We start from the raw sequence: 20,080 nt of genomic DNA, 5'->3' as shown, positions 1-20,080 counted from the left end.
TAGCAATGTCTGCTGGCAATAAGGCAATGTTATACCAGTGGATCCAGTAAGAGGCCAAGGGTCCTTCTCTGCGAATAGGCATCGGATGTCTCAAGTAATGGGTGACTTGGGGATTCCTGTGAGGTTAGACTAATTTACACAAATAGCAGGTTGCACTGCGATCTCTCGGAGGTGGTGCAGCGATCTGAGGCCGCAATATGCTAGTGCACAAATCCTGACACTGCTCTCAGCATGACAGCATCGTCAGGACTGGCTGCAATGGATTCTGGGAGTTTGTGCCTGCAGTGCATGGAGCAAGAGAGGAGCACTGGTGGGGCTGGTACGTTTTTTATTTTTTATTTTGGTTGTCTGTTGTCCCTAGTCTTCCTCTCCTCCCACCCCGCCACTTTACAAGGACACTGACCACTAATGTCAGCACCACAGAAAAAGCATTGTTGAACCTTTAAGTTAGTATTACACTTTTAAATGAAGTATGTTAAAAATCAACATCAAAGATAATTTAATTATCAATTCAGATAGTGAATTATATAACGAATTATATAGAATTCTCAACAAACATCCTCAAATGAAATAGCTAACATTAGAAATACCCTACTACACCAATTTTCTCAACATACATATAAGTGCAAATTTTCCTAAACTTTGTTTTGTATTTTTATAAACTATAGAAGCTCTAGTATTACTATGTTTCGTTTGAATCTTGTATTTCATTTCTACACTTTTTTGCACCGCCTATTCTAAATGGTGCATTCTGACAGAAAGCATAAAAACACCAGGCCACTTTACCTGACATCAAAATTTCATCAATATACTTTAATAAACATGTGCATTAAAAATTCATTAGTGCAACTTGTTTATATGTATTAGTATTACTTCATATCTGTGTTTTCTTCATCTCACATTTTAAAGCACACTTTTATGGTGCTGCGACTACAGTTGTCTTAGTTTCATGCCTAACTGTGTGCAAAGTGTACTTTCAGCTCCTCGTGTCTTCAATTAGTAAATTTGTCGTGTTTTGTGATTTTCATAAATCGTTCTGCATCACTGTCTATGCATGGCACTGACTTGCACCCACAGCTGGCTCCAGATTGGTATATTACCCAAAAATGCCTCTGATAAATAGCCCCTCATTGCCAGCCACAGTGGAACCTAAGGCAGTACAACAGTTAAGGTAATTAAACATACTGACCTGAGGAGATATAGATACACTTTCCTGATGATTTAACAATTTAGGGCGGGACCAGACACAACACAACTGGACACCTTTATTAAATATCGCATGAAATATGCACGGAAAACATTGATACCCATATTTCCTACAGAGCCACTAGAGCTTGGTGTATTCACTCTCCTACTGTCTGCAGCTTCCCCTAAGGTTCTAATCTCCAAACTTTATGAAACAATGGAGAAGGCAAGAAGCCTACCCTTTAGAAAAGCACGAGACCAGTGACAGAGAAATGTGGGTGACACTTTGGTATTGCTGTATACTAACACCCAGAATTTCTTATAATTGTAAGCAGGGGTTAATGCACCTCAAGTTCCAACACAGAGTGTACTATAAGACTGGCACGTCTTAGTCATATTGGATAAGATGTAGACCCCTGGTGCATGAGAAGAGGGCATACACAAGCAGACTTCATAACCTAGTGTGAAGCAGCCCAGGAATGGTGAACTACTGGGATAGTATGGCACAAGAACTTACCAAAATGACGGAAGTGGAGATACCATGTACTCCGTTAGTGCTGGTACTGGGAGAAGCTAAAACTGCATTGAAAGAAGTAATGGATTGGTAGCTATGGCCCATATGCTGGGCCAAAGGAGATCTATTGCCAGTGGTTAGACTTTTTGTAATCAGCCTCCCATCACCTTTTGTGTGTTTCATGGCCCAAAGAAGAGTGGCATCACAGAGGGGGAGGAGCAAAATACCCTAGATCGAGGACTGGATGAAAAATATGATTTATTTTAATGAACACTCCAACACTCTCCCACTCAAGTCTCGACCAAGAGACATATGGGTCCCCTTTCGTGCCTATTTGGGGAAACAGCGACAATTATGTAGACACGAATGATGGAGATTCGGTAAGGAACAAGCAATGAAGAGATGAGTGGGGTTGCTGACCCCCTTCATATAATTTTCAGCCGCAAATTTAAGATGAAGTGGCTTTGATGTGTATATGTGAATATGGCAATGGGGGGAAATCAACAGGAGTAGATGGTTAGTTATGCGATATCTAGACTCCCTGTGGGTAAGCACCAGGGTTGAATAAGGTTCCGGGAGATCTTTACAAACAGGAACCTAAGGTTTGGGCGCCCTATTTGTTGACAATTTTTAATGCTATTTCTGGTGGTATGGCGGTCCCTGACACTTGGCTGGGAGCGGAGGTAGTCCCGATTTTTAAGAAGGGGTCGCCCCTGCTCCCAGCCAACTATAGGCCAATCAGCCTAATAGATGAAGATCAAAAACGTTTTGCAAGGCTGATCCTTGATCGCCTCTTGGACTGGATGGAGGATGTAGAGATTCTGAGCCAGTATCAGGCAGGTTTTAGAAAGAGTGTATCAACCATCGACCAGATTTTTAGATTGGCTATGCTTTTTTGGAAGACGGCGAAGGTCGAGGGTGGCTCTCTCTACACTGTCTTCGTAGACCTGCGTGCGGCCTTTGATTTAGTCCCACGTAGGAAATTATGGAATGTCCTACGGGACCTAGGAATACCTCCTCCTCTACTGGATATTATTATAAGACTCCACACTCATAATTTTACAAAGGTCAGGTGTGGGAGAGAAAGCAATTTGTCATCTAGCTTTCCCGTCGCCAGGGGGGTTAGGCAGGGTTGCGTTTTGGCGCCAACCCTGTTCTGCCTCTATGTAAACGGTGTTATCTCCCACCTGAATGCGGTCCCCAACAGAGATGCACCAAAGCTTGGTGGCATAAGGATATCAGCTATTATGTTCGCTGACGATACCCTCTTACTCGCCAAAACGCCTATGGGCATCCAGCGAGTTTTAGAGGGTTTTGTCGCGTTCTGCTCTGATAGGGGGCTGGAAATAAATACGGGCAAGACAAAATTTATGATTTTTAACCCCCCTAAGTTAACCCGACCAAATCCGGTTATAAATGGTGTGAGCCTAGAAAGAGTACAAACGTTTGAGTATTTGGGTTTGACTCTTAATGAGAATATGACCTGGGCTCAACACCAGACTAAATCTCAGCTTAAGCTAATACAAAAGGCTGGGGGGATTATTAAACTGTGGAATAAGTCGACGATAAAACCTATTGGGCCCCCCCTTGAAATTTATAAAATGCAGGCCCGTGGTGCTATAATATATGGTGGCGAATTGTGGGGACATAAGTGTATCCCTGCAATTACTGTCACGGAAAATAAGTTCCTCAGGCAGTTAGCTTCCTTGCCTATTAGTTCACCCATTCTTCCTCTCAGGCTTGATCTGGGAATAAGACCATTAAAGGAGGAATTGGGTCTGAAGCCTCTAACTTTCTGGAGGCGTTTATGGGTAACCCCCGAACTATCTAGCTATAGGCAAGACCTTAAGGAACTATTACAAATCCCACTTGTACGGGAACTCCCCTGGTTAAAATACATTAAGCAGGAATTTGAGAGGTTGGGCTGCCCTTTGATGTGGATTAACCCGGAAGAGGCAAGTAGAAATATATCGCGCAAGGACCTGGTTAACCGGTATTATGAGTATAATCCATGGGTACTCACAAACTTTCTCTCGGGGGCCAAATTTACAGTGTGGTTTCTGGCTGAGGGCCGCACCGGTGGGGGCGGGGCCAGTGGGGGAGGGGGCGGGGCTAGAGCAAAAAACAACTATGACCATGAGGTTGAACACAGGCCCCTGCAGCGGACGCCTTCATCCACTGAGCCACGAGACCCGGTATGCACATATCTATCTATCTATCTATCTATCTATCTATCTATCTATCTATCTATCTATCTATCTATCTATCTATCTATCTATCTATCTATCTATCTATCTATCTATCTATCTATCTATCTATCTATCTATCTATCTATCTATCTATCTATCTATCTATCTATCTATCTATCTATCTATCTATCTATCTATCTATCTCTCTCTGTTTCCCTCTCTCTCTCTCTCCCTCTCTCTATTACTCTCCCTCTCTCTCGCTCCGTCTCCCTCCCTCTCTCTATTTCTCTCTCCCTCCATCACTCTGTTTGTCTCCCTTTCTCTCTGTCTCCCTCCCTCTCTGTCTCACTCACTCCGTCTCACTCACTGTTCGTCTCCCTTTCTCTCTGTCTCCCTCCCTCTCTGTCTCCCTCTCACTCCGTCTCCCTACCTCTCTCTCCCTCTCGCTCCCTCTGTCTCACTCACTGTTTGTCTTCCTTTCGCTCTGTCCCCTCCCTCTCTCTCTCCGTCTCCCTCCCTCTCTCCCTCTGTCTCCCTCCCTCCCTATCCCTCCCTCTGTCTCCGTCTCCCTCCCTCTGTCTCCGTCTCCCTCCCTCTGTCTCTGTCTCCCTCCCTCCCTTTCCCTCCCTCTGTCTCCCTCTCTCTCTCTCTCTCTCTCTCTCTGTCTTCCCCCCTTTCCCTGTCTTCCTCCTCTCCCTGTCTTCCTCCTCTCCCTGTCTTCCTCCTCTCCCTGTCTTCCTCCTTTCCCTCCCTCTTCCTCCTGCTGTCACCTCACCCCCTGCTCTCACTCCCTGCTGCCCTCCATCACCTCACCCTGCTGTCCTCTGTCACCTCACCCCCTGCTCTCACTCCCTGCTGCCCTCCATCACCTCACCCTGCTGTCCCCTGTCACCTCACCCCACGCTGAGACTGCTTCCAGGGAACGCACATGGCCGCCGCACCCAAGTACTTCACAGGTCTTTTAAAGACCATTCCCTTGTTAATGAGACTTTGTTGTATTTCATCTCTTCTTAGCGCCCCTGCATCTCCACTCAATCAGAGGGGAGATGCAGGGGCGCTAAGAAGAGGTGAAATACAACAAAGCCTCATTATCAAGTAAATGGCCTTTAAAAGAATCGCCCGGCCTCACAGCTCCGTGCTGCTGTAACCTGCGGTGTTCGTTGACAAGCACAGGGCACAGGCACTATGTCTGCAAGGTCCGCGGGCCGCCAGGGAAGGCTTGCCGGGCCGCTGGAGGCCCGCGGGCCGTACTATGAGTACCCGTGGTATAATCTATCTAGTAGCCTACTGAATGATCAAATGGGGATAATGTCCAGCACTTTTATAACATCGAAAGATTATTATAAGTTGGAGACTGTCTTGGACAACATTAGCCATAATGGTTTAAGGAAATTCTTTCTCCAATGGAGATATAATTCCTTACCAATAAGAGCCCTTACTAGTAGATGGTATCCATCTACCAGCAAAAACTGTCCAGTTTGCTCTGACGAGTTTGAGAATGATATCCATGTTATGTTTTTTTGTCCTTCCTATTTAAAGCCTAGGAAGAAGTGGATCATTCCCTTATGTAGAAACTGGGGGATTAGGCACTGTTCACTCTCATATCGAATACTAAAAACTGACCTATCCCCATTAACTGTTTTTGCTGTTAGTAAATTCCTAGCTACTATGTGGAACATCAGAAGATGCCTTGTGGCAAAATGAGTTTTGCTCCATCAATGTTTAGTGAATGGGGCTTGAGGTTTTTTAAATTAGGAGTTGCATTCCTGTGTTTTAATGTACAAATGAACAAACTGTTATGATCTTTAATTGTGATTGTAAATTTTATAATCTGTAAAGATTTGTTTTGTAATGTATTGCTATTTCTTTTATGACTTTTTAAGTCGAAATAAAGATAATGAAATGAAATGAATATGGCAATGGGGGGAAATCAACAGGAGTAGATGGTTAGTTATGCATCAGGTTTCTTTTCACGAGCAGCACCCCCAATGAGAGTCTGTAAATTAATATTGAATGTGTGGATCATGCTGGACTGGCCAGATCAATCGGAATGCTACATATACAGGAAGCTATATGGGCCATGTAGTGAACTGGTTATTTTTATGGGTCTTGTATGTAACTGAAAATCAATTAGAAAAACAACACACAGCACATTACCCAGTTTCACAGTTCCTCCTAGGGCCAGGATCCTACCCAAGAGTGGACCACCTTCTCAGTGTCTGTGCCCAGAAGTAACCAGATGCACCACAGCTCTTTTAAGTTCTGACTGATTGCTGGGTGCCTGGGAGGCCAATCTGTGTTCTGAATGTTAGGGGCAGCTGTCCTTCAATGTCTTGCCGTCTGGGGTAAGCTTTCCGAGGGTATCTCTACTGTGAGGTAAAATGCCAGGCAAGCCTTTCATTTATGAGCAGCAGTACTACAAATCCCAGTTGAGCCCTTCCACACACCTGCAGGATATATCAAATATTAAGTGACTATTATTGGTTCAGAGTCCATGCTGTTATTCTGTACAAGACAAGGGCTCAAACCAAGTTCTGAAGCCAAACTTGGGTGACACCTTGCATCGTTCCTGCCATATCCCCGTACTCTGCTTTGTGCCATGGGGCCAAATTGACTCTATTCCAGCAAAAGGCCGAAACTCCATACTGTTGTGTCCTGAGCCCCATAGACACTCGAGAGTCAGGTAAGGATCTTCATTGGTTTGTTAATGTATAGTACACTGCGCTGTGCCCACGCACGTCTGCCCACGCTTCCTCTCACCCTGCAATGCCCCCTCCCACACCCTTGACCGGATGTGGTGTCCGGTTCCCTCAGTGTCCACATAGTCTCTTGCAGGGTCCTAGTGCCCTGCCCCAAGGTCACTACATCTCCCCCCTTTGTCACAAAGAAGTGACGAGAAAAGTGAAACACAGAGATGTGTAGATAGATGCAAGTCTGCCCGGGCACAGGTCGGTGTGCCTCCCATCATCACATTTCTTCTATTAGTTTTTTTGGACGTCTGCATGTTCTTCCCGGGCCGGCCTCCATCTGTTGCTCTTCTGCTGGTCCCTCACCACTGTCTCCTTCCTTCTTGTTATGCTCCTGCTCTTCTTGTTCTGCTGTTTCATTATCCTGGTCTTCCCTTTCCTTCTCTTTTAGTTATTTGAAATGTTCCGTGTTATCCTCTGATGTTCTGACTCTGCCATGATCATTGGTCCCTTCACTTTTGTTACTGTTAACGGGTCTTTGGAGAACATCCTGTCTGATTTCCTTTGTTGTCGCTGACGCACTACCACCATGTCTCCTTCCTTTAGGTCTGACGAGCTATTTGGATATTCATCACTTTTCATTTCTTCTTCAACAACATCAAATTGTATCAGATCATCAACAACATCCTGTGCATCCGACTCTTCTCCAATGTCAGTCAGGATAACTTTTAAGATTCCAACAGACTTTTCCTCTTCCTCAACCACTTTTCTCAAGATCCCCTCCGGATTGTCTCGATTCACTGTTTCTTCTTCTTCTCCTTCAGACAGTGCCACATAAGACCATTCCGGTGATCTGTACTTTTGGTTGGGTCTTCTAATCCTCTTTATCTCCTCGGGTTCTTTTGATTTCTTTTGCTCCTTTTCCTTCACTTCATTTTGACTCGACACCTCATTCACTTGTTCAGCTTTCGATGTATTTGCTCTTATCAGTCTGTATCTCAGCCTCTTTACTCTGTTGTTAGGCCAAAAATCTCCTCTTACAACCTTTTTCGGTCTTGTTTCTGTATTATTTCTTTCTCCAATCCAAGTTCTTTTTCTCAGAACTCGACCTTCTGATTTTTCATTCTCACTTTCATCCGATTCTGTTTCAAATGCCTCTTGTTCTTCAGCAGTTTTCTTTCGCTCCACAGTCTTTTTCACCACTGTTTGAGACTTCCCTACTTCTTTTCCTCCTCGAGTCTCCGACACGCAATCTTCTTGCTGTCTACTTGTCCCTTCACCTAGCTTATCAGGAATGTTCCCTACACCTCCTCGGGGGTCTTCCGCAATCTGTCCCTCTCTATCTTCTTCTGACCCTACTTCTTCAGATATAATCTCAAGTGGTTCTTCAATCTCCTCTTCTGATTCAGGAGTAGTCTCTGTGGAATTACTCTTTTCTCTTCTTTTTCCTCCACTGCTTTTTGGAACTTCAGGCTCTCTTACAGAATCTGATCTCCCTTCTGAGACTCTCAATGGTTCTCTCTCTGAAGTTTGATTTTTTCTCACTGGTTCTGTGTCTTCATCATCACTGGAATCTGACTCTTCAAAATACTCTTTACCAGTCCCATCCTTTGGGTTTGGAACTCTCAGAGTATGACTCGCATGTACCCAGTTTTTCACACCAGCACACTTCACTGCAGTTGTCGTAGTCAGAATAACTTGTCTTGGCCTTCCCCACCTTGGAACCAAGCAATTTCTTCTTCTGTGTACTTTAATCCTCACCCAGTCCCCTGGACTCAGATCATGAGCTTGCTTCTTCTCAAGTGTGGTAGCTTCTTCTCCAACCTGATGAAACACAGAATGAACTGCGTCAGCCAGGCCTTTACAGTAATCCAAAATCATGTCATCAGTTATTGTCATCAACTTATTGACAGGTACAAATGCATGACGCATTGCACGTCCCATCAAAATCTCGTGCGGACTCAACCCAGTAGTTCTATCTGGAGTAGATCTAATAGTCATTAGCACTAGAGGCAAGACATCAGGCCATTTCATTCCAGTGGCTAAACACATCTTACCAATCCTGTTCTTGATTGTGCCATTTATCTGTTCAACCACACCAGAAGCCTCTGGCCTGTATGCACAATGTAGCTTCTGCTGTATGCTCAATGCTTCACAAATCAAACTCATGAGCTCATTATAGAAGTGTCCACCTCTATCAGACTCAATCGTTACTGGAAACCCGTACCTAGGAATCAACTCTCTTAACAGTAACTTTGCCACTGTTATTCCATCATTTCTCCTAGTCGGATAGGCCTCCACCCACCTTGAGAACAAACAGACTACTACTAGAACATACCTCAATCTGTTCACTTGGGGCATTTCAATGAAATCTATCTGCATTCTCGTGAAAGGACCACCTTCTCTGCCTATCGTTCCCAGACTCACCACTGTCTTTTTCCCAGTGTTAAATTGCTGGCAAATCAAACATCTCTGACAGATGCTCTCTGCAATTGTCCTGAACTTTGCATTGTACCAAGTCCGTTTAAAAGACCTGATCATCGCATCCCTTCCCAAATGTCCCTGGCCATGATACATCCTTGCCATTGTCGACAGCATAGAGTTAGGCATGACTGGTCTGCCATCTCTATAGACCCAAACATGGTCTGTTTCTCTTGGGGCACAACCTGCCTTGATCCAGTCTTTCTTTTCTTCCTTTCCTGCCTCATCCTGCAACTGTTTCACTTCATCCCACGTTTCTAGGACATTAGTAAACATCACAGAACAAAAAGACATTTCTCCTTCTCGTTCCCTATTAATTGAGTGATTGTTTTTCGCGCAATATTGTGCAATGTCGTTGGCAAATCTGTTTCCAACTGTCACAAAATCATCTCCTTGTCCATGAGCAGCACATTTCACAACTGCTAATTCTTTAGGAAGCTGTATCGCCTCAAGCAATTTCCCAATCACTTCAGCATTCTTTATTGGAGTCCCACTCGACGTCAAGAAACCTCTCTGTAGCCAAAGTTGGCCAAAATCATGCACAACTCCAAATCCATACTGACTATCAGTCATCACAGTCACTCTCAGATCTTTCCCAATTTCACAAGCTTTCGTCAATGCCACCAATTCAGCAACTTGTGCAGATTTCACTCCTTTCAATGGTGATGCTTCCATCACTTCTGAAACCTTGCACACTGCATATGCTGCACTCAGCACACCCTCATCATTCCTCAGACATGATCCATCTACAAACAGCACATGATCACTCTCAAGCAAGAGAAGATCCCTTATGTCTGGTCTCGGTTTTGTACAGTAATCCAGCACATCCAAACAATTGTGATCATCTTCTGTCTTCACACCCACATTTTCAATATCCGGCAACAATGTCGCTGGATTCACATTCACACATCTCTCCAGAGTCACATTTGATGTTCCCAGAATGACTTTCTCATATTTAGTCAGCCGACTATGTGACATGTACTGAGTTCTGCTTCTTGTCAAAAGAATTGCCACATTATGAGGTACGAATACCCTTACAGGATATCCCATTATGATTCCCTCACTCTGTTCCAGACTTCTGCATGTTGCAGCCACAGATTTCAGACAACCTGGTAAACCCACAGCTACAGGGTCAAGTGTCGATGAGAAGTACGCAATAGGCCTTCTCAGTAATCCATGCTTCTGAATTAACACAGAAAGTGCACATCCATTTCTCTCACTACAGTACAATTCAAACTCTTTCTCATAGTCTGGCATACCCAAAGCAGGGGCTTCACACATTCTGCTCTTCAACTCCTCAAATGCTGCCATTTGTTCTCCATCTAGTTCCAATGGATCTGTCATCTCACTTTTTGTCAGCTTAATCAGTGGCTTTGCTATCAGGGAGAAATTAATTATCCACTGACGACAATAACCCACCATTCCCAGGAACATTCTCACTTCCCTCTGGGTCTTTGGGGCTTTCATTTCTCTGATAATTCTGATCCTGTCATCAGTCACTTTTCTTAGACCTTTTTCAATATTGTGTCCAAGATAATGCACCTCTTTCTTGCAAAAATGCAATTTAGCTGGAGATACCTTTAACCCTCCATCTGCCAGATGATTCAGTAAAGCTATGGTATCTACTTCACAAGCTTCACGTGTCTTTGATGCCACAAGTAGGTCATCAATATACTGCACTAGTACTGAGTTTTCAGGCATAATCAAGCTCTCCAATGACTTTTTCAATAACTGATTGAATATCGAAGGACTCTCTGTATACCCCTGTGGGATACGACACCATGCTAAAATACGCTGGCCAAACCTAAATGCAAAAATCGTCTGGCTGTCATGATGCAATGGAATTGAAAAGAAAGCATGACACAAATCAATCACTGTGTACCACTCAGCATCATGTGGAATCTGATACAAAATCACTGACGGATTTGGCACAATGGGACAACATGCCACCACAATTTTGTTAATTTTTCTCAAATCCTGTACAATCCTGAACTTCCCATTAGGTTTCTTTAGCCCCATTATCGGTGAGTTACACGGACTACTCAGTAGTTCTCTCAAACCTCCTTGCTGAATCATTTTCTCAATAATAGGAGTTATTCCCTCAATTATTTCTGGTGTCATTTTGTACTGAGGAATGTTAGGATAAGTAATTCCTTCTTTCACTGCAATTTTCACAGGATCTACATTATTCATCAATCCCACATCCTCTCCAGTAAAATCCCAAACTGTCCTTTTCACTGTGTCTCTCAGCTCTTGAGGCAAATCCTCCGGATCAAACACAGCATATGCACCAATTAACTCACTCTCTATTTTCTAGAGTCATTCGGTACAAAACATCCTCATCTGGTGTTTCAAAAGCTATTCCATCCGGTGTACAAAAAATCGTACAGTTCATCTTACAAAGCAGATCCCTGCCTAACAAGTTCACTGGACTAGTGTCACAGACAATAAATCTGTGCATGTCTGAAAATTTCCCTATTTGTACTCTTACTGGTTCAGTAAGACGTGTCTTGATTTGTGTATTGGCTACACCAACTACTTGGATTGCTTCATCCGAGAGAGGAAGATTTCTAATATCTGTTGACCTGACAGTTGATCTTGTCGCACCTGTGTCTACTAAAAAAGTAACACCTTCTTCATTTATTTTCCCATCTACAAATGGTCCTGCCTGGTCTATTTCTAGAGTTGCACCAAGTATGCACTCTTCCTCCTCTCTTCGGCACCGTCAATAATCACCTTCAGACTCACTCCCTTCATTCTTTAACAAGTACTGCTGTACCTGGTTAGAACGCCTTGGTTTGTTTACCTGCTCATCATTGTAGAATCCTGAATCCTGATTGTACTTTTGTGACCCTCTATTCTGCGGCAAGGGCGGTTTTGGCTCTTGACTCTGCTGTCTCACAACCTTCTGTTGTTGCTGCTGTTGATTATTCCCCTCGTTCTGCACCTGTTGATTTAAGGTTTTACCCTCATTATTCACCAATGGTGGATTGGTACATTCAGATCTCCAATGTCCCAGTTGGCCACAGTTGTGACACGGGAACTTCTTTTTGGCTTCCTCAAGATTCCCCTTTCCTTTCCCTGCATACCTGGGCCTATTCCCTGGATTATTTCCTGCATTATTCGCCTGTTCCACCAACTGTGCTTCCTGTCTTTCCGCAACTTTCACTTGTGCCCACATTGCTTTTTCTTTCAGCTTTCTCTGTTTTGCTTCAATTTCATCACTGAAGTATTTTGCATGTCTCAAAATCTCATCTATTTTCTTACTCTGCCAGTCCACTGTATGCTCACGAATTCTCTCACTAATCTCAGGTCTCAGGCCATATACACATCTGTATACAAAATGACTCAAATCTTTGTCACCCAGGTGTTCATCCCCACTGAATTGTTTAAAAGCCAGTATCAGCCTCTCATAAAAAGCATGTACTGATTCTTTTGCTTCCTGGTGTGTTCGATCTATTTTAACCCAGTCTGTCTCTTTCGGAGGTACTTTACTTTTCAGGTACACCATCACCTGATCATACTTTCTCATTACCTCTGGATCTGGTGCTCCTGTTCTCTGGTCTCTTGGATATTCCTCAGTAGGCCAACTTACAACTATTTTACACTCAGCCCACAAGTCTGCTGGAACAATTATATCAAACAGACTATTCAGGTCAATCCACAGCACTTTTGACAATTTCACAAACCTGTCTACCTGCCTATACCACTCGACGGGCTTTTCTCTCAGTCGAGGGAAATCATTCGTAAATGATAAAATATCCTGTCTGGTCCATGGAACATGTACATATCCTCCTCCAGGTATTTCTCTCATGGGATAAGCATCCACTGTTTTCTCTTTTTCTCTCACAGGAAATGCTGAATAAGTCCTATCCCCTGATTCTTCCCTTTTCTTGTACCACCTATCCTTCCACTTCTCAACATCACCCCATTTTCGCAATAAAGCGATCATCTCTTTAATCTGTCCTGTTCTACCAGCACCATTCAGATTCTCAATATCTTTATCCGTGAAATCCATCCTGTAAGACTTCTGCAAAGCTTTCACCTTATCAATGTCAACTCCCTGCTCATTCGCTATTGCTCTTAACCTGTCATGTGTATTTTTAGCTCTCCATTCCTGCCATTCTAGAAGAGGATTGGAACAGGCTAATGTCTAAGGATGGTACCTTAAAACAGGTTAAAGAAAAGATCATGAAGGGATGGCCCAAGAAATGTAATGACCTGCCTAGTGAGTTACAACCATTCTGGAACGTAAGGGATGAGTTATCTTTTACAGGCATCAATGTGCTCAAAGCAGACAAGGTTGTTCTCCCGGGAGAGCTTAGAGAACGCATCTGTGGAATAGCTCATGAGGGCCACCTGGGTAGGAGCCTTACCAAAAGCAAACTTCGTTCAGGATATTGGTTTCCGGGCATGGACAACTGCATTGAAGAGTTGGTCAAAGGATGTCATGCTTGTGGTGTCAGTGATAAAACCAAGAGCACAAGGAAAACACCCTTGGAACCGGTTCAGGTGCCCATAAAAGCATGGGAGAAAGTAGGTATGGATATTATTGGCCCACTGCATATTCAAGGGTTGCAAGAGAGATTTATCATTGTGCTAGTAGATTATTTTTCAAAATGGATAAATCTTAAGTTTGTCAACAAGGTAGACCCTAAATCGATCATACTTTTCATGTCGGATGTGTTTGCCAATGAAGGTATTCCCCATACTCTCATCACGGATAATGGGGTACAGCTGGTTTCGGGAGAAATGCAACAATTTCTCAACAGTCTGGCAATAAGTCATATCCGTACCCCTTTATACTGTCCACGTGCAAATGGGTTGGTGGAGCGGTGTAACAGAATGATCAAAGAGTCTATACAATTGGCTATGGCTGCTAGTAAACACGCAAGTTTGGAAAGAAGTGGCCTCAGAATCCAAAATGCAATGAACACCGACCCTCTCTAGGCTAACAATATTTATAATAAATTTAACAAAAGAAGGCAACATAAAATGTTTTAGATATCCGCTGAACCGCTGAGCAGAGCGAGCAGGAAAGGATGTAGCATCGCTACATTTGGAAAAATCTCCGCTCAGAAAAATCACAAAAATAAAAAGACGGAAGAAGGAACTAAAACTTGCAAATGTTTCTTTTTATGTTCATATTTCCTCGGAACCAGCATTGTGATCACAAAGTTCATTGTGGCTCCTTTGTCCTCCAAGGACACTTGGATGTCCGCCCAGAGCTGCTGTCCTCACGGAAAACTTTTTAACCAGGCGAAGACTGTGGTCAGATGACTCTCGACCATGTTCAGCAAGGCCTTCTCATCACAAATCGACTACTCAAATACAGGCTTTAAACGGCAGCCATCTTTCACTAGGCCAAAACGTACCATCTTAATTAAAAGAGACAAAAACAACGTTACCACAGCATAGTGATTAAACAGTGTTAACCCCACTAATACGTGTATGTAATTATCTAGCCTTTGCAACACAAGAAAAGCATTAGTACACGACATTTTAAAAGCGTTTTTGTGCTTTAAAATAAACAGCACTCAGCAACATTTATTTAATTAAACCCGCACATTATTATTTAGCAACATTAATGCATCCCCACGTATAGTTTTCTCTTATTAGTACGTATTGATTAATCAGAACATTTACACAAAACAAATAATTAGTGGTTATAAATTAATAATTTTAATTTCTTTCGACAATAGACAAACCAGAGCTTAAAAAACCCAATAGATTTTCAACAGAAAACTCTGCTCCAGCACTGGCGCGTCGCTTGGCATAATTTTTCATTTTTTCTTTCGCCTCTCTGTCTTTTGCTGCAATGCTGCTGTGATCTGGCACCATAGCTACTTCTCTTTGTGGCAGCCTCGTTCTACTTGTTCTTCCTAGTACTAGCTCTGCTGGGCATCTTCCTGTGGAGTTATGGGGTGTGTTTCTGTAGTCACGTAGTACCTGGCACTTCATCATCTGTGACCAAAGTGTACTCACCAAAAAAGGCCAGCACTCAGATATCCTAGCTCTGTTCTGGGAGAAGCATTGACAGCCATGTGTTCCTCTGTGAGACAATACTCTCGGCGGCCATTTGAAGGACATGCTTACACTGCTTGCCTCCTTCTTTCTCACAGAAAGCGATTGCATTGAATTTGCAAAGTACAATTGACTCTCCGCATCATTAGTCTGTGTTTGGTGATATTCCTGAGGAAGTGCTCACTCACACAAACAAAAGTCCATATCTGAATTTAAGATGAGAGTGTTAATCTAGCATGCATTTCAGAATATTCGCCTTTACTTTTACTGTGTTTGGCATGTCTATGAGGAACAAAAAGTTTTACTTTTAATTTTCAGAAAACTTTACTTACTAAATAGTATTTTGAAGCATTCAAGCAACTTTACAGAGAACTTATTTTTCTTCAACAATTGACACTAGCGAAATGTCAAAAGCATTTTTTGTTAATTAACATCCAACATTTAATTTATCAACACAATTAGAAATACAAAAAGCACAAATGTGCTAAGCCATTTTCTGGCAACTCTAAGTAAACCAACCATAGATTGGAAACAAAGGTTCAGACGTTTTGAACAATATCTAATTGCCATTCACAGAAAGAAATATGAAGTAGAAATAAGATAAGTAGTTTTATTAAACAGCTTGGACTTTATGAATCAACGTGTTATTGACCATTTGCCAAAAGGTATTCCTGTTGACACCAGTTTTGGCCAATGGTATAAGTATTTGGAAGCTGTGGAGAGATTATCTCACCGTTATTTGGAAGAAACAAGTATTTTAGTTGAAAGACACTGATTTTATACAGAAAACAATGTCCTGAAGGGTCCATTGGCTGATAAAAGCAGCACTATGTAGCATTTACGTGTGAATTTGGCTGAACATTAGATCATTTATCTGAGAGACCAGTTAGTGGTGGATCGTTATGTGAAAAAAGTGTAGGAAAGATTGTCATGTTTGAACAATCCAAGTCTTATTGAGCCTGTTGATATTGCTTCAGGTATTGCTCTTGTAATGTAGAGTTCCAGCCTAATTCCACCAATCGCTGCATGGCGCAATTTTTTGTCCTGCGAGGCTTCAGAAATGTGAGCTGGCGAGTGTGAGCGAGCTAGTGCAATCGAGATTTGGCATCCTCTAGTGAGATTACCGGTCAATAAGAGGATTTTCGGTCGCGATCGGTTGAAGACCAGGTCACTGTAGCAGTCAGAGGGCTGCTTCTTGAGTAAATATTTGACTGAAGCGGCAGCAAAATCAACTCGAATGATAGTGGGCTCTTGCACACCGCGTGGTGCCATTTGCGTTGATTTATCAGCTTGGAATGCTCCAATAGCATTAAATCACAGCTCAACATGCATATTTCCACCAATTGCTGGACCTCTACGGAATCTCACAGAGTTTTTATAAAACTCCAAAGAAATCCACATAGTGCAACTCCGTGAGCTCCACCCACCTCCACTAAACATATTGCACCTTTCTTTAACATGGCATCTATCCCCAAATCTGCTATTCTTATTTCTTTCTGAAAAAGACTTAACTCTTTTGGTTCCTTTACCTGACTCGGTAAATCCCCAAATTCTATCTTGAATACTTGAATTGTTCATATTACCCATGGATCTTTTGTTATACGTTTCCATCCCTTTCAAAATAACCATAATCGTCCCCATATCCTTTTTAAGGAAGAACCAAAAGAAATCTCCGTAGCCACCGCGGGACCCTGAAGCTGACTGTCCTCTTCCCTGCATACTTCTTGTTCTGTTAAACTGGCCTCATTGTGGGAAGAAACCTGATGAACGATGGAAGCCTCTTCCAGCCCCTCTGTTGATGTAGTTATAGAGGAATCTTTGAAATCCATGGCCAGCATATGGTCCTTGTCTGCTGACCCTTCCAAGAATACCTCCACAAGCTTTCCTCAGATTTTTCTGTGCCTTGTCTAGAGCTGTAAATGTGGATACATGCTTTCCTAAGCTCTTCGCCATACCCTAACCATAGAGTAACCCTTTTGCATTGCTACTAGCTTCTTTGCTAGCCATTTCTCCTAATTTAGGATTAATCTTCATAAGTACAGATTTCCTACACACTGCCAAGAGCCCAGAATTGGATTTTCCTAAAAAGACAGAAGCTCTCTGGCTCCGACCTCGTAATAACTCCACATAAACCTGCTCGCCATTTAAATGAACCTCCTCTGCCATATCTAAAATTTTAGCCAGTGGACCCAAAAAATCCAGTAATCAACCCAGGCATTGTTTCAAAGATCTTTCAAGACCCTTGCGTGGATCTCTCCCCGTCTTAAAAAGATAGATTATCATGTCCAGATCTAGATTGGGAGTATAGCATTCTTTATCCTCAATCTGTTGCCTAGAACACTCTGCCTTTAGGACATTTCTCACCTCTCTCTCCAAAGGCCTTCTTATCCATGAATAAATCCGATGACCTGATCCAATGTTCACCATTCAGCACTTTTAGGGCGATCTATAGTGTAGGGACTGAACATCTCTTTCCCCAAAGGATCTTTAATCCCAACATTTGATAAAGAATTAACTTCACCCTTAATGTAATCATTTAATCATCATCTTAATTAATATCCAAAATGTATTCATCATACATTTTTTCCATTCCTTGCATGCAATTTTCATCAGTCTCCATTACAAACTCATCATCTGATAATTCATGCGTGTCTCCAAGGACGCCTTTGCCCTTCATGCCACTTCGGACACCCACCTTTGTCATGAGTTCAATCCATCTTTGCTTGTTTTATTCATATGCTTAGTCTTTCTAAGCTTCTTACCCTGATTAATTTTTTTTCTATTTTCTTCCTCTTCTGATAAAGACCAAAATTCCTCACCTGAAACACAATCCTTACTTTTTTTGTCCAAAACCATCTCTACAACTTCATTCATTGATGTCTTAACCTCACTCTGAATCTGTCTTCTTAAAATCTCCTCCCTAACCCTACCTTCCACCACATTCTTTTCCAAACTATTACCATCTGAGATCATACTTGCTGATTTTCGTTGGCAAACCCGCTCTTAACAATCTAAAAAATTGTTTTTCTAAACTTTCATATTTGAAATTGTGAACGCACTAAAACAGATCGTGTCATATTTTGGCAACATATTTTGTATTCTTTTAATGCTTTGTAGCCCAATCCAAGATGGCTGCCGTGATCTCGCGAGATCACAGCTAACCAATCAATGGGCCCATCTACAATGTACAATGTGCGTGCGCTTCATCTTCAGAAACTGTCAAACCACTGTGCTTTTCACACAATTCTTTAAAAGGCAGCACGCCTACATGTGCTGACCTCCGGTCCCCTTATAGGTGCCCTACAACGCTTGCACTGCCACACGCGCATGGTTTCTGCTCACATTTAAACAGTAAGCAAGTACCGCACACACGATACCTAGCACCATCTAACTGACCTAATAATCAAATTAGCCTCCCTCCTAATCTGACACCTAAACAGAGGGAGGCTAACCGCAGAACATTTAAACCATGTAAAAGCCCGACAAGCTTAATTAGGAACTCTTCCTCTTTTTTTTTAATACCTAAATCCCAATAAGAACAACCCAATCAAACACACAAGTACACGCTTAGCTTCTGAAAATTAGAAGTTCTTCATACACAAATCTTCCTTTCAAACTTACACATTTTCCACAATATAGCCTAGAGACAATATATTAAAAGGCACTTATCTGAACAGAAGCAGCATTTAAAAGAGAAGTGTTCGACATCAGTGACATTTATGGATTGTTTGGGTTTGAATTCTGGATTGTTCTTGTTTGGAAAAGTTATTTAAAGGTGTGCTGCTGGCAGAAGTGGCAATAAAAGGTAATGCATAATGTTAGCCTCCTGTCTTGTAATGAAATCATGTGTTATTATTGTGGATGCTACTTTACAAGGTTTGGGTGCTGTTCTGGATCAAATAAGTAAAAGAAGAATAAGAACAGTGGCGTTTGCTTCAAGATGTTGAAGCAAAGCAGAAATAAACGATATTACTAATAAAAGAGAGGCACTGGCTCGTGTGTGGGTCACAGAACATTTTTGTACCTATTTAGATTAGCAAACCATTATTATTTCTAATTAGCAAAAATTGTATGGTTCAGGCATCACGTAGACTAATTAGATGACTGTCCAAAATGTATCAATACAATTTTGAGATACAGTATGTTGCAGAAATTCGAGAACATATTTATAGTTTTGATTTCCATTGGAAGTTTCTCTAGGAAGAGCCAAAAGAGAAAGATGTGGAATGAGTTGTAGGTTTATTGGATTTAATGGTAGATTACTGCAAAGCTATCAGTCAATGAGAATGGATGAATTAATATAATATTGGCAAAGTTTCACAAAAGGTTGAAAATGTACCATTCTAGGGTGGCAAGATGACTACATGGAAAGTTGTAAGCTTTTTGATAAATTACAGGATGTTTTACCTGTTGAGAAGGATTTCATGGTTTAAATCTTTTTATTAGTATTCACATGAATCAATGACAATGGAGTACAGTTTACAAACCATAAATGCAGAAAAGTTCATAGATAAAAACAGTTCATATAATGCATACTACGAACCACGAAAAACAAGTACAATTACAGTGCAGGTCAGGATGAAAACAAATTACAAATATGCTATAGGTGAATAAAACCATTAGCCAAAATTTCATGTGCTGAGTCAATAAAGTTAAATACGAGAAATTAACAATACATGAGGTTAAAAACAAAAATGAAAAACAGAGTTCATTGTGACCATCAGACAATAAATTCATATGTGCTGAATATATCTGTGGAAATCTGACCAAAGTTACGAACTTAGCACACTAAAAATAAAACATTTAATTGGACCGTAGCTGCAAAATGTAACTGTGCAAATCTAGCTGACGTAAAAACTTAACTCAATGGACAGTTAAAATCAGGGTCTGCCCCAAATATAAATTCATTCAAATAAAAGGGGTGGTCCATTAGAAGCCTTGCACATTTTTTGTGTGGCTTGTAAAAAGGAGGCCATAATGAAACAGACATACGGGGTTTC

This window comes from Triturus cristatus, chromosome 4_1 (genome assembly GCF_964204655.1).
Source record: "Triturus cristatus chromosome 4_1, aTriCri1.1, whole genome shotgun sequence".
Lineage (NCBI taxonomy): Eukaryota > Metazoa > Chordata > Amphibia > Caudata > Salamandridae > Triturus > Triturus cristatus.
This window is presented reverse-complemented; position numbering follows the sequence as displayed.